The sequence below is a fragment of the Octopus bimaculoides genome, chromosome 5 (assembly GCF_046866305.1).
Source record: "Octopus bimaculoides isolate indiv1 chromosome 5, ASM4686630v1, whole genome shotgun sequence".
Classification (NCBI taxonomy): domain Eukaryota; kingdom Metazoa; phylum Mollusca; class Cephalopoda; order Octopoda; family Octopodidae; genus Octopus; species Octopus bimaculoides.
In genome coordinates, this window is record NC_142932.1 from 86,164,820 (window position 1) to 86,181,668 (window position 16,849).

Genomic DNA, 16,849 nt, shown 5'->3' on the forward strand with positions numbered 1-16,849 from the left:
GTTTGCGATGTAGAAATAATATAGTGGAGCTTTTTTTGAAATGTTATAGACTTACTTGCAACTAAGACTGAGCATATATATATGTAAATGCATATATGTACATGAATGTGTATGTGTTTGTGTGCATGTATGTGTGTGTATGTGTGTATACATGTCTGTGTACATGTAGATGTATGTGTGTGTATGTGCAAAAATATGAATGAATGTATGTGTGTATGCATGTGTGTACGTATGTTGTGTGAGTAGGTATGCATAAAAATACATGGGTCTCTGTTGATTTTAAGGATTACTGTTTCAGTTGCTTGATCATCTGAACTGTCTCCTAATTGAATTATAGTGCATGTACCTGAGTATTCTACAGGCACATATACCTTTAACTCATTAACATTTAAACCAACCATATCCAGTTCAAATATTTTGCATGTATTATGTTCAAACAAACCTTATCTAGCTTCTCACACCTACCCTACAATGTCATTCTAAAAAATAAGCAGTTACATCATTGAAATCTTGAAGTTACAAAATAATGCTTGATTATTTCAAAATGGTGTGAATAAATAACCATTACATCTGAATGCTAAAAGGTTAATGTAATTTTCAGGCAAAACAATATAGACTTTTGAAGTGCAGTTACAGTTTATCTGACGACCTTCTACAGTTTTCATCCACTCACAAGTCTTGAGTCTATTTGAGGTTTTGGTAAATGTTACTTGTTCAAAACATCTAATGGAAGGATCAAAGTTGTGATCTAATGATTACAAACTAAACTTCTAAACCTCTCAGCCACTGTGTCTTTGTATACAACTAGGAGAAAACAAATGCCAAGAAACTGACATGAGTCTCCATATTGAATGTAATTTTTAGTTTTTATTAATTTTATCAGAAATAGGTTGGAAGAGAAATTACAATATTACAAAAGATATCCGTATTCTTAGGTCATGCTGCTTAACACCACCACTTCATCCTTGAAAACATTTAGATCAGTTGGTTACTTTACCTGTAAGAAATAGCATCCAAATCTCTCTCAAATCTCACACTACTGACTTTAAAAAAAAGGAATGGAGAATGTAGCCCTGGTACACTATTTGTAGAAAAAGAAACAGGATATTTATAACTAGAACACTTTTGATCAAAAGTTTGCTTGATCAAGGTCAAACAATACCATCAACAACCTTTGAGCTACAGTAAAACCATGCAATGTGCTACTCCATTTACTGCAGATTCACACATGGCATTAAGTGTGTTCTTTGGAAAGCAAGGAAGAACGACAACTGGGTCTCTTGTACCAGATTTAACCTCATCTGTCTTATTCCTCAGTGATGCTTTTCAACGGAAGTAATGGTAAGTCGGCCTCTGCACTCATCATCATCATCATCTTCATAATTGTTAATGTCCATCTTCAATGCTGGTATGGGTCAGATGGTTCGACAGAATCCAATGGGTCCAAGGACTGCATCTACTTTGTCATGGTTTCTATGGCTAGATACCCTTCCTAACACCAACCACTTTACGATATGTACTGGGTGCTTTTTTTTTATGCCAACCAGTACTTGTGAGATCATCATGAGCTCATAAGACTACATGGCAATGATCAAAATTAATTTAACCTATTTCATAATTATATAATATTACATCTCAATCAAATTTTGTCATCTAATTTTATCATAATTTTAGATCATAATGTGCATCACATTGTGGAGTTCATTTAGAAGGTGAATAGTAAGACATTGGATTTTTCAACAATTGGTGGTCTGTTCATTTTACATTTAAAAATAAACTGTTTATGCTACATGATAGTGACCCTGTATAGTACTGCATATTTTAAGAACATATCTAGAGTTCAAATCAAAGTATTACCATAAATGATAACTTTAAAACAATCACTACAATTAAATCACTGTTAGGCTATCTTTACTGTCAATATTCTGGTTAATTACTTAATTACCTTATCTTCTAGAGCCTTGTTGGTGTTAGATTATAAGCTTATAATTAAATTACAAGTTTGGTTTTCATAAATGAATCAATAATTTTGAAATCATTAATAGCAAGGAACAACAATCTTAATCAGATATTTCCATCTTCACCAGCATCACCTAATTCAATGATCAAAGGTATTTGAAACTTAACCGTGACCATCCCATCCCATCCTTTCACTCACAGTATATTTAGCACTTCATAATCTAATGAGTCTTTCCTTATTAAGAAATTAGAGAATAATTTGAAAGAGATTTGGCTACTGTTTCTAGCAGGCCAAAAGATCAATATGAGCTCCCTTCTTTTGTGCTTGTATTGCTTTTACTGGTGGAGTTAGTAATGGGTTTGCTATCAACATACCATGCCTCTTGTTTGTCTCTGCTACTATGTCATTGAGTGATAGCATGCAACAGAATCTATTACCCTTTTAGGTTAAAACCTCAGCTAAATTACTTCATTTCACCCCAAAAGTTCCATGACCAACTCCTTGTTCAGCTAATCCTTAACATCAGTTTACAATATTTTTGTTTTTACTGCTAATGTACATTATACAGTGATGTGTAATGTCTCTAACAAAGTACATTTCATTGGCATGTGATGTCTCTAACAAGGCAATACTTGCTATTGTGGCCTATCAACCAACATTCTTGAGACATAACAAAGGAAAATTTCTGCCATTTCAGAGCATTGGAACTAAATAATTGATATGATTCACTATTACACAAAATCAATAAGCCAATGAGAAAAAGCCTGTTTGTGGTCACTTGACTTGCTGAAAATAGAAGCCAAGTATTCCTCAAATCATATTCTACTGCTTTCAAAAATGACACATTAACAATGTCATAGATATATGAAAAAAGACCTATCATCATAGATCCGCTCAATCATGTCAAGCCTAGCATTAAACAACACCATGTATACTGTTGAGGAAACTTTATTGTCAATCAAGTCAGCCACCAATCTTGTGAGTGGCTGTGATTGATGAGTTTAACATACAGTGGCTTATTGCACATACGAAAACCAGAAAATACTTCAGATTACTTACTGATAAAGTTGAAGAACAACTCAGTTTTTATCACACATGCACACACGCATGTACACACATAAAGTCATCACCAAAAGGTCATTATCTGACTGTTTGGAAAAGTTTCACACACTAACACTATGTTTCTTCTCAATTTCTTCTACTATAAACTGGAGTAGATAAATAAATTAAAAAAATTACTAACACCCGTTTTAAATTTATAGTGTAATATTAGGGTTGAAGGGGTTGATTATGTGCCTGTCAATTATGGTGGGTATGTAGTTTGAGATTAAATACTGGATCTATTTATTGGTAATGTCTCTGAGCTCAGAAAAACACGTGGTCTTCACACTGGAAGCTAACAACAAGCTCAGCTATATAGTACTCCCACTAATGCTTCTGTTATCATTGGATACATCCCAGTTTTATATTGATAATATTTATATTTAATTACCAGTCTCAGTAACTATAACAGACTTACTGTATTTGCTGGTACACAAGTCAATATTTTCAGACCAAAATTTACTGACATAAAAGATAGGTTGACTTACATACCAAGACAACTTTGGAAGACCTAAACTTCTATGGGAAATGCAGCAGGATTTGAAAAGATAGTAACAATGTTTGAATGTTTACATTTCATGTTTACACTACATGTTTACACTATATGTTTACACTATATGCTGTGTTGACTTGTATGCCAGAAAATATGTTGACTTGTATTCTTGGGAAATATGTGGCATGTGGAACCATGGAGAGAGAGTTGCATACAAACTGTCAACCATTATCCAACTCCTTATCAATTCATTCAATAAGGTTTGTTAAATATATGCTAAAAGATGGTTTCCTTAAACACAGAAACAGTACTTAAATGAAGGAAACAAAACTTAATGTGTCTCATTATCATTTGAAATTAGAAATGAAGTAGATACTTAGCTTTAATAAAAGTGTTGAAGAAGTATAATCTAATTACCTTGTATAACAAATAAAAGCACAACTTCCTTGGTCAAATTGGAGTGTAATTCTGTTGTTTCTGTCTAGGATGCAAGATATTACCAAACATATTTTTAGAAGAGAACTATGTGTGATATATATCTGATATAAGATCATGTAACACAGAATTGGATAACAGTAACTGGGGAAACACCTTGTGTCCCCTTTAAAAAGCTGATTTTTGTAAGAGAAAGCATTAGAATTTCCTGTGTTGAGGAAGATTGAAAACTCATTATGGTTGTGTAGTTAAGGTCACTTTGTCATTATATGCTTATGGGTTTAATCCCACTGCATGAACCTCAGGAAAAGTGTCTTCTGCCATAGCCTTCATCAACATCATCACCATTTAATGCCCACCTTCCATGCTAGCATGAGTAGGATGGTTTGACAGTAGCTGACAAGCCAGAAGACTGTGCCAAGCTCAATATCTGCTTTGACATGATTTCTTCATCTGGACGCCCTTCCTAATACCAACCACTTTACAGAGTGTGCTGTGTACTTTTTATGTGGTACCAGCACCAGCAAGGCCACAAAATAGCCTGCAAGACAAGACTCCTCAACTGAGGGGATGTAGTGTTGAGGGAGATGGCTTTGTGGCAGGTGATAGAGGTTAGAATATGAGAGAGGAATAGAAACAGGTGTCTTGCAGTAAAGAGGATAATGACTATTTCAGTAGAGGGGTGGGGGAGAGGCCTTAGAGTTGACTAAAACATTGTGAATGAAACTGGGTTGACATAAGTCTGTTAAATGACTTATACCTAATTTCTTTTGCTTTTTTTTCTTCTTTTTGGTGGTAAATTTAATTCACCATCTGACACATGTGGTTCCTTAGGCTTAGTCCATTCTGAATCCATTATTATTGGCGATGAAAATAAGGGTGAACTGGTGTGGGCATCTTTCGTGCGACATGTCGTTCCACAGCTCATCTCATTGACAGAGCTGCAGTCATGGGTCAAATGTAGACCAAGGTTGGGCATTTGGCATCTAGAATGTTGCCAGGTGCTCACTGCATTGTATCAGCTGCTCAAATACATTAGTGAGAAAACAACCCAAGATTTCTTTAGGAGGCCAGTTGAGGGTATGAGTGATGGTGGCCTAGGACTAAATCTAGGCATCAACGAGCACAGTCTGAGTAGTCTCTTCCAGAAGACCTTCAAGTCAAAGATCATGGACAATTTCCAAAAGTCTTTGACTTGGCAGTGCTACAGAGGGGCATTGCCCATTCAAGACAAGCTCTTCAGGCATGAAGTGACAACAGCCAAACCTGCCTAAGGTGCTTGCCGGTGGGATGAAACCGTCCTGCATGCAATAATTCAGTCTCCATGCATTAGAGAGTTGTGGGATTGTGTGGAGCAGCTGCTGTTGCATGTAAGACATATTCAGCTGTCTACCGAGTATTTAGTGAAGATTAATGCATGACCTTCTCTTAGCAGATCATTTTCTGCTTAGTCGCTGTGGCAAAAGAGGCTGTATGGTGGACCCATCTGAAAGGTTTGAAGACAGGCACTTTCCTATCTGGTCAAGTCCTGATCAATTTCTTCAGATATCATTTGAAGAGGAAGGTGAGGGTAAAGAGGGAGGTGCTGCTTTCTAGTGTGTTTATCAAAAGGTAGTCAACAGCGGCGACACTGGTGAGATTGAATGGATCTATTCTGAATAGGATTTTCTAAGCAGAAGGAAAGAAACTGGAAGAGGGCACATTCCCATGCCTTGGAGATGGCAGGGTAATCCAGGATTTTTGTGTGGGGTTTACCCTGGATTACCCTAAGTGGACTGCCTCATTATTGGGGATTCTATTTATTTATTTATTTATTTATTATTCATTTCTCTACTTTCTATTAGATATCCTCTATTATATCCTTTAATGTAGTAGTATCTCCCCTTTATTGATGTTAACACCACATATTTTTGGGCTTTTGTGTAATTTTTTTGTGCTGTAAATCATCCTTCGATATTGTCCTCCATATCTTAGGTCCATGTGGCCAATAGAAGAAATCATTATTATTATTATTATTATTATTATTATTATTAAAGGTATGCATTAATATGTTACATTTTAAATCAATGACCTTGAAACCAGGTTACAAGTAGTTTCTATATATATTGAAGTCTTTTCAAACAATCTTTGCTGTTCTTATTAGAATAAATTTCTGTACAAATACAATTTTCGTAGTTACTCTGATCTCAATCAGGAAACTACATAGTCGGTTAGTAATGGTACCTAGCACACTTATAACTACTAGGCATAAAGTTAGAACTGTTGATCACATAAATAGTTTGTAAATTATTCAGTTGAATCTGATTTCATTTCATTAAAGCACCATCATGTTATGGTACATGTTATCTTGAGTGTAAAACACTGTTCTTTTCAGTTTTCTCACTGATGTTCATATATTTTACTGATATACATCAGCGAAAGCTCTACACATCCACATGAATTCATAAACAACAAGCTTTTGTACAGCTTCTGTCTGGCAGACTCTGCTCACAAAGTATTGGTCAACCTGAAACTAAAGTAGAAGACATTTGTCCAGGGTGCTATGCAGTGGAATCAAACTTAAAACAATGTGTTTATGAGCCAATCCTCTTAACCACACAGACATGCCAATGCTTAACATTTAATTTTATCTAAGTGAACAGGGTTATTGAAAGGTCAGTTTCTCAGCTGTGGGATCCAGTAGGCATCCTATCATCTGTACTATACTATGAATAGTTGGTCAAAATAAATACTATTTCAGTCACTGAACTGTGATTCACATATGCTCTTGGAAATAGGCATGCAAGTCAGTCATATACTTAACAATTGAGTAAAGATCTACATAAGAGCTTCAAATAAATGGGAACAAATAACTCACAAATGGCCTTTAAAATGTTCTGTAGAGAAATACTAAGTAGCAAGGATTCAGAATACAAAAGATTTTCAGGAGAGAAAGCTCAGAATATAAATGCTGAAAATTTTTTTCTTTATCTGTTTTTCCTGAATATAAATACATTAGATACATGGCGGACAATAGTCTATAAGGTGACATATTTGTATAGTTATACAAAGTTTACAATAACATTTACATAACTTAAACAAGACATTGAGGACAACATGCAGAATATTTTGATAATGTTTTAGTGGAAATCTGTTCAAACACATATTCATATAAACATAACTGCCGATGGCTATCTTACATACAGGAGACGTTGTTTCAAATTATATCACATACACAAACTGTCTTCATAGCAGTTGCTTTATGGTTAGTCTTCTAAGGAAGAAAGGAAGTTTTTATAACATTTTAATTTACTTTTATTCCAATATAGTTTGTACATTAGTTCTGCAAATGGTCAAGTAGAGATTAATTTGACAAATGATAAAAAGGATCCATAGAGAAAATTAAACTAGTCTGTTGTTTAAGTCCATTGTTTTATTGTTTATTGTTGAAATCAGGAAATGTCTATTCCAAAAGAAAATGGAAGAAATTAAGATTATTGTTGTTTGTAGTCTGATTCTGTAAGAGAGTGCTGTGCTCACCTAAGTAATTTAGTAAATCCTTGTGGGACTGTGTCAATGAAAGAGAGATATAGAGTGAGAGGGAAAGGGAGAGAGAGAAACAGAGAGAGAGAGAGAGAGAGAGAGAGAGAGAGAGAGAGAGAGAGAGAGAGAGAGAGATATGGAGGGGTGAGTAAATAAATGTGGTTTATTTTGAAATTAATAGTCTAGTCATTGGGTGTTGCAGAATGTGAATGTTCATTCTGACCAATCAAGTTGTCAAAAACAAGTAGCCTAACCTCATGCATGAGTGCATCACTCCTCCATACACTTGTCCAGTTCTGTCTGACCATATCTGTTTGACAGATGCTTGATTGTTTACTTTTCTTTTCATAAGCTTGACTGATCTTCAATCAACAATTTCAGATTCACTAGATTTTTGCTGATATCAGTTTAAGAAGTTAATGTGTAAGTTGTTGGAGTCATTGGTTAGATTTTTCATGACATCACTTAATATGAAAGATTCTGTTTTGTTGCTATTGAAACCTTCTACTTGAAAAAAGAATCTAGGTTCAAATTGAGGCAAAGACCTCCTATCATTGATATCATAAAGTTTTATAGAATGTATGTAAACAATATTATGATATAATAATTCTATGATACTTCAGGGCAATTCAATTTTATTCTTATAAAACAACTATGCCCCTTGTTACTGAAGGGTTGCATTTCTGAAAGCTTTGACATAAGGAGAGAATTCCATTATAAAAAACTAGCATTCCTAAAGAACAAAGTCAGAAATTATCATATGTGCCAAAACCTGGTAATTTTTTGGATGTATATGCTTTGAGCATTGTAGATTACTGTTCAGTTTTGATTCTGTTCTAAAATTTTTTCAGATTTATATTCAAATATTTGAGATTATGATTCTTCAATAATATGTGTAACATAAACCTGAAAAAATTTTTTTTTTAAGCTAGACTGTAAATTTATGGAAAACAGTTTGACAAATGATAAGAAGGATCCATAGATAAAATTAAACTAGTCTGTTGTTTGTTTTTCTTTTCTCTCGTACTTTTTTTCTTTTGTAGAATCTTAATATTCTTTCTACTATAGGCAGAAGGCCTGAAATTATGTGGGACATGGGATAGTCAATTACATCAACCCCTATGCTCAACTCATACTTCTTTTATCAACCCAGAAAGGATGAAAGTAAAGTAAAACTGGAAGAAATGCTGCTAAGCATTTTATCTGGCTTGCTAACAACTTTGCCACCTTACCACATTCAAGAATCTTAATATACAATACTTATAACATACAATCTGATAAAATTATGATTTTTTTTTAATGCACTAGATAATTTTTGTTCTGTTCTTTAGAATAAAGTCAGAAATACCTATTTTCCTGTTAATTGCCATATTATAAATTGTGATGCATTTCAATAGAAATTTTTCAGGAAAAACAGAAAAGAAAGAAAACAATGCTTTCATTTTTATTACCATAACAAGAGTTTCCACAACACAAAGTGGAAATGTTCAACATTTCTCATGGTAAAATTTTTTTCTTAGTCAACATTTGGTTTTAGATCAGAACAATAGACAAACAAAAGAAAGCCTTGAGAGAGTTAGTGGACATTATCGTCAGGATTGTGAAGCAAGCAAAGTTAATCATTGTTATGGCACTGTTGTCATAACAGTGGTAATAATAATTGCTTCCAATTTAGGTATTTGATTAGTACTTTATTTTATCAACCCCAGAAGGATGAAAGGCAAAGCTGATCTTGATGAGATTTGAACATGAAACACAAAGAGCCAGAAGTAATACTACAAACTATTTTTTTTACTGTCTTTTTAGCTTTAGATGTATACCTCCAAGACCATTTTCAAATGTTTCTTTATATAACTCTCTATCTTTCAGACTTTTAAATCATTAAAATAAGAGAGAGAATCCATATTTATTGGGGGATGAGGTGTAGAGATGTCAGCAGCAAACAACTGTCAATAGGTCTAAATAATTGCTGGGGTATGCTTATGGTGCCTTCAAGCTCTTCAATAAAGTTCAGGTGAAGCCTGCAAAAGAGTGCTTCTCTTTCATTTTGGACACTCCTGCTGCTATCACACACATGAACATCTGAGATCATAACCAAAAAAAAAAGGACACTCAACCACTTGGTATGAAGTCAGTCATTAATACACTCCAATTGCTAGTCCACAAATGTTGTCTTCTCTCTGTTCCACAACTAGTGTCTTCTCTCTGTTCCACAACTAGTGTCTTCTGCCCTCAGTTCTGGTTGGTTTTACTTTACTTCTGCTAAGAAACTTCCTACCACACTTCCTCACCATCACCAGGCCCCATTCTGACAATGGCACCTAGTCCTCTTTTTTTTTTTATTCCCTTCACATCTTTTTTCTTGCAACATCAATTTACAACAAACACAGAGGTTGGCTCAACGGTCTGACAGCATGCAGGACAAAATGCCCATGGGACAAACCTTCATGTTAAAAATTTAAAGAAGCACATCACCATTACCACCATTCTGCAATTAAAAAAAAAATGTAATAATTAAAACATTAAAGAAATAGGGGTTTGTGTGTGTGTGTATGTGTGTGTAGTGAAGGTGTGTGGCTTAGAGGTTAGGGTATTCAGCTCACAATCATGAGGTCATGAGTTCAATTCCCAACAGTGTGATGAGTCCTTGAAAAAGATTTTTTTATTTGACATTGCTCCAGTCTACTTAGCTGGCAAAAATTAGCTGTGCTTGTATTTCGAAGGGCCAGAATTAATTTATTATTTCTTTGAAGTTAAATTGATATTTACAGATCTGAACGCTCTAGATAAAATATAGTATTTTAGAAGTCAGACAGTAAGATAAAGCAATAAGGCCTGTCTAGTTTTACACCAATCATCTGTTTAAAGTATTGTAAAAGGTTAATTGTTCATATTCCATTTTAAAAGCAATTAACTGTGTCCTTAACCTAGGTCACTACACTACTATTGTCTCATTATATACAGCTGTAAATAGACATTACCAACAGATGATGATGAAATGCATTTCAGCTGGAAAATATGTTTATAACTGATAATTTTTTCTCAGCCTGAAATGTTGTGGTTAACTCACAGATGATTGGCAGAATTGTTGGCCCTTCTGAATTTAAACTGCACCGAGGTCTACTTGCCTTTCATCTTTCTGACAGATACATTTAAGTATCAGTCAACTACTGGATTTGATTTAATACTCCTATAAGTACCTTAATTATCAATGAAATTATAATAATAGAAGGGGGTCACATTCTGAAAATGTGACTTGTTGAGAAATGGCTCCTTTCAAGCCTTACTCATCCTAAGCACTCTACAATAATAAAAATTATTGCCATGTTTGCAGCAGCAGCAATGTTTTGCAATGACTAATTAAAAAAGAAATGAAATGCTTATTCTTCCATTGTTATATCTTTAATTTAAAAAAGGTAGGATTTCGGTGACAAATTGTTAAATTGTTGAGTTTTATAGGTTTCACATATATCAAAAACACTGAACATGAACTGTACATGCATAAAGATAAGAGACAATCATTCTGACAGTACAATTTGCCAATTGTGATAAACAAGAGCAAAATGAGATACTGTTAAATACTATACCTAACTGAAGAGGTTTAATAATACTGGAACACATCCACAATTGTCTCACCATACTGTCAATACCAGATTCACTCCTTACTACTGCATTGTTCATTACCAATTTTTAATGCATTAAGTATGTTAGCTTGAGCTTAACTATTCAAAGAAAAAAGAAAGTATCAGATATATTAAGAAAGTTTAACCAGATTCTTCAGCATTTATGCCTTTCATCTCAAAACTATGTCAAGTTAGAGATGTCTGTGAATTCAGATGGTTCCAACTGAGAATTGAAACCAAATTGCAGGCTTATTTCTCAGACAATGTGCAAACATTTAACAGACTTTTCTTGCTTAAAGTGTAATAATGAATAAAACAAATATAAATATACAATAAAATAAATTACTGTAATGTTACTATAATATTAGTTTTAGAGAGATTCTGATTAAAATTTTCAATGGAGAACTCTTCCAGCACCTTTATATAGTGTAGTTAGCAGCATCATATGACTTGCACAAAGTAGTTCAGTCAATATAGAACTTACTGTAAAAGTATGCCACCATCACAATCAACTAAAAGATTCACACATACACGCTGACACACACGTACATACACTGAACAATAGCTTAATAGCCTGCTGCAGATGATTAAATTGATCTCTTAGCATAGGTTGTCTTGACCTGGAAGTTAGTCAGACTTTCAGATTTATTAATAGTTCATATCAGCAACTGGTTTACACCAGTTTTACATCGATGAATTTATAAAATGCTTTATAAATTATATCTTAAAGAAATTATTTTAAGATGATGTCACCTTTGTATATTAATAAAATATAGTTATAGTAGTAAAATTTATCTCTTAAATATGCTAAAAGGTAGAGATTTTATTATATGAAAAGGTTTTGGGAGATTGTGATGTAAGTATGATGTTAGCAGTGTTAAAGAAGTGAGACAGCTCTTGTGAATGGAGTTCAGCTTACAGACTTTAATTATTAAGAGTTTTCTTGTTCCAAAACTAACAATATAGTACTAAGAATGGCAAAATCTAAGAAAATATAACTGGACACCATCAAAGAGAGAAAAATATTTTGCACTTGATATAAAAGAAAAATGATTTACAGACACTGTTAATAGAAGATAAAATGAATGGAAAAGAGGAAGAGAGAAACCAAAAATGGAAAATATTAGGAATAGAACAGACTTAAAATACAGTGAATGTATAAGGGTAGTACAAGAATGACCTGCTCACAGAAGATGATTTTATACTAAAGCACTCACTATTTATAGATTTCTTGCAACAACCCAGGGTACACTAATGTGTAAGGGTGAGATATAATTGATTGAACCAGCTCAGTATATGGCTAATACTCACTCTAGTTAACATGGATGCATCTACATGGCTCAACATGCAAGAAATAGCAGCTAAATCTTCTTCAAATTGCACTCTACTGGCCAAAAAATAAGCATGTTGATATTGATATATATTGAAAGATACATTAAGATACACACATACAAAAACATGATGAAATAGTCATGACTGGAATGCCTTTGATCATTGGTCTTCTGCTCAATTAGGACCGACTGGCAGCTAAACAGCATCAAATATTACTTAATTTATTAATCTAAAAGAGTAGAGAATCAAGAGTTAACTCCATTGACATTTTGAACTCTGAAGGTACAGTGAAAGGTGTACTAGGTGCAGTACATGTATTCACCCATTATTGATTTTATCATAAAATAAAAAGCCTTAGATTTTGATTAATGAAAGTTCATAGGTTGATGGTTATATTTATTGACAATATTTTGCATATATTACTATTCAAAATGGCCACCCTTTGCTTCCATCATAGCCCTTAATTTTTTCTCAACTGAAGTGCATCCTTTATTATGTTTAAACAATAAGCAAATGTATATGCCACAACTAGTAAATACCAAAATGAATTTAGTATAGTGCTCTGCAACCCCAACAATTCCACCATTGTATTGTCGAAGATCCTTAACCATTAAACCAAGGAGAATAAACATCCTCCTTTGGGAAGGGGAATTGGAGGTGATGGTTGTTTATCCCAGATCAGCCTGTTATGATAAAAGCCCATGCTATAGAATAGACATTTCTTTTCTCAAAGATACATTAAGATACACACATACCAGTGGATCACAAAAGCACCGTCTGAGCGTGATCGTTGCCAGAGCACCAGCTGCCTGGCTTCCGTGTCAGTGGCACGTAAATAGTACCATTTGAGTGTGATCGTTACCAACGTCGCCTTCCTGGCACTTGTGCCAGTGGCAGGTGAAAAGACATTCAAGCGAGATTGCTGCCAGTACCACTACACTGGCTCCTGTGCAGGTGGCACGTAAAATACACCATTTCGAGCATGGCCGTTGCCAGTACCGTCTGACTGGCCTTCATGCCGGGTGACACATAAAAGCACCCACTACACTCTCAGGGTGGTTGGCGTTAGAAAGGGCATCCAGCTGTAGAAACTCTGCCAAATCAAGATTGGAACCTGGTGTAGCCACCTGGCTCACCAGTCCTCAGTCAAATTGTCCAACCCATGCTAGCATGGAAAGCGGACGTTAAACAATGATGATGATGATTTAAGCTGTTGTTCAGCCCTTAATCTTGAATGATTAGACTTATTATGATCAAAAATGTTCCAGACACAACCATGCTGCTTCTTTAACCCTTTAGTATTCAGATTACTCTGTCAAATGTGATGTTTATTCATTTGCATTATTTTGAATTAATCATGCATTATCTCGGTACTTCAAGATTTCAATGATGTTTTTTGTTTATTGTTAGAACGACATAATAGGGTAAGTGCAAGAGGCTGAATCTGGCAGGTTTTAAAACAAAACAGGTAGAATATTAAGGCCAGGTATAGCTGGTTTAAATTACTAAAGGGTTAAAAGAGCAGGTGTAATTAAAGAGAGACTTGTTGGCTAATTTTGTAAGTCACACAACAATATAGAGGCTTTTTCAATGCTTCATCATATATGTTTTTAAGGGGCAAGAAGGCTTGTTACATGTGTAGAAAACAAAAGCAAAGGTTACCTGAATCAGATGATCAACTGTCTGATAAGCTATAAGCAGCTTAAAAAAGTAGACATATTGGGCATAATAGAGATATGATCAGGTATCACTTTGTCCCTACCTATACCTAATCTGGAATGTCACTAGTCTCTTCTCCCAGTATTATATTTGTCTTTGTGTGTCCTTTTAGCAGGCTCCAAATTTACAGTCAATGAGAGTGGCCATTTCAACTCTCTCCACAGCACATAAAATCTACAATACCTCATAGATAGCAAGATAGGTTGACATTCAGTTGATTGTTTTAAAGAACATTACACAACATCACACAGGGCCTGTAACAATGCCCAGAAAGTCCCTTAACTTGTAGCATATCGTTTCAACTTGTCCATCTGTCCACTCCACTAACCACTTCTCATCTTGTGTTTTACAACACTAGACTTGACTGGACTCAAACACAACAAAAAGCATCTTATCTTTAATCTCTGAGAACTGCTTCATAAGCTATAAATATAGGCCTCAACTTCCTGCAATTCTACTTTCCATCTCATTCTCCTTCTCATGTTAACTTCTTTACACCCTTCAATTACAATTTCCATAGGTTCATTTTGTGTAAATGACTGGGTTTATTCATAAAGGACCATTGTCTGAAATGTAAATTTATCTACCTTTCTTTTCTTCTCAGTGCTAAATACAGTGACTTTATATTTTCTTTTGGTGTATTATTTTGTTTTGTTTTGCATGTCTCACATGGATATTAATTACATACATGTCATTTATATTACAGTACTGACAAGGATGTAAACTAGATTACTCCAAGAGGTGGAGTATTTCATTATATCACATTCAAAAGGCTTGACGGAAGTGGTGGTGTAAGTAGAGTGCATGCTTGTGTTCGCATGTGTATATACAATCACGTGCTTGCATTGTATGTGCATGTTTGTGTGTGTGTGTGTGTGTGTGTGTGCGTGTATTTGCATGCATGCTCATCAAGAAGGCTATTTATAAATGTGTTCTTACCACTGACCAATATTTGATCATCCTTCAGGATTTTTCTTAGAAGCTTTGTGTTCTTTACTTTCATTCCTACCACTTTTAACTTTTCCCTCCCTTTCTTTACTTAACCTCAACCTTCACCTTGTTTAAACATATTTCATTAGTGTCCATGAATCATGTGATACACATTCCCAATTTTTTTCAACTAGTAGAGTAACTATAGACTTATGAAAAAAAAGTTTTGTATTATTCACCTCCTGCACCCAGAAATGTCTCCAACAATAATAACTCTTTGCTAGAGTGGGCCATGGTATCCCATATATGACTGAAGTATGAATCATGAACTAAATCACTTCAGAAGGTGGTGCTATAAGTTCGACATGGCCTGGGTCTATACTGGCTGAAACTTATCTAAGTTACAAAACAAGGGCTAATTAAATGTCCGAAAAGAAGCATGTACATTTAGGACAAACTTATTAAAATGCTTTGGACAGGCAAAGGGTTAATGGAGACTACTCTAATGCAGGCATTCAGGCCAGATCTCTAGTTTGACTCACTGTTTCTACTCTTCTGTTCTCAACTTCTCCCACCTTTGTTTCCCTCATATTCCACTCACACCACCTCTCCCTGGCTTTTCCACACTGTAAAACTCAAAATATTGTGTGAATTTTTTAAAAAATTTAAATAATTTTAATAACCTCAAGACAATGAAATATAAAACTCCAGAATAAACCAGGTTATATCCTAGACAGTACAGTAATTGATATCAATATAATTAAGATCCAGGTGAGACGTGAAAACAATGTAAAAAAGGAAGTGAACAAAAACAAAATGTGTCAATGCAGAAGAAAAGAAAGGAAGACTAGTCTACATTTTGGAGAGTAGTCCTTCATCAAGACAGGAAAAAGAAAAGGAAAAATAGAAGGCTAAATAGGAGAAAAGGCAAAAATAACGATGTTGATTAACAAAAAATGTAACATGGTTGAAAGGTAGCAATGGAGGAAAGAAGCTGGTGTTTTAACACAGAAGAGTGAACATTGGAAAGGAAAATATGACGGGTGTATAAAGTAGGTTTAGATAAGTGTGACAAGCATAATAGATAAAATGATGTATGTTTTTCTAAATAATATAAAACTTTCCTTTCATAAGAATAGAAGAGTAGAAACAGAGAGTCAGAAAGCCTGCATTAGAGTGGTCTCCATTAACCCTTTGCCTGCCCAAAGCATTTTAATAAGTTTGTCCTAAATGTCCATGCTTCTTTTCAGACATATATTCTGAATAATATAAAACTTTCCTTTCATAAAGTCCATAGTTACTCTGGTGGTTGAAAATAATTGGGATTGTGTATCACATATGATGCATGGACACCAATGAAATATGTTTAAACAAGGTGAAGGTTGAGATTAAGTGAAGAAAGAGAAGGGAGAAAAAAGCAAAAGTGACAGGAGTGAAAGTAAGGAACAAGGTCAAAGCCTCAAAATAAAGCCTCTAAAAAAAATTGTATATCATATATGAAGCATGGATGTGTATCACATCTAATACACATGACAGACAAAGGATTAAAAGAACTCAAGGACTGGTGGTTTTAAATCGAGTGGTCAGCTTGTGTACCCTGCCCCATCTCATAAAATATTGTTTTAGTTTTGCCTTGTCGATTGCTCGGCACGCCTCCCTACTCTGTGTCACTCTCAGATTTAGTCTGCTGATCAAAATGTCTTCTTTCATTCAAAATCTTTTAAAGTTCATCAC

The 16,849-nt window shown here is 34.5% G+C and overlaps 1 long non-coding RNA gene across 1 annotated transcript; it reads right to left on the bottom strand.

Annotated features, from left to right (window-relative positions):
• Window positions 1-8,939: 8,939 nt before the first annotated feature.
• Window positions 8,940-16,713, bottom strand: LOC106881291 (uncharacterized). Its single transcript, XR_008264266.2, has 2 exons — window positions 15,125-16,713; window positions 8,940-9,999 (listed from the first exon to the last, which is right to left on the bottom strand). It is a non-coding gene; the product is annotated as an uncharacterized LOC106881291 (long non-coding RNA).
• Window positions 16,714-16,849: the final 136 nt, after the last annotated feature.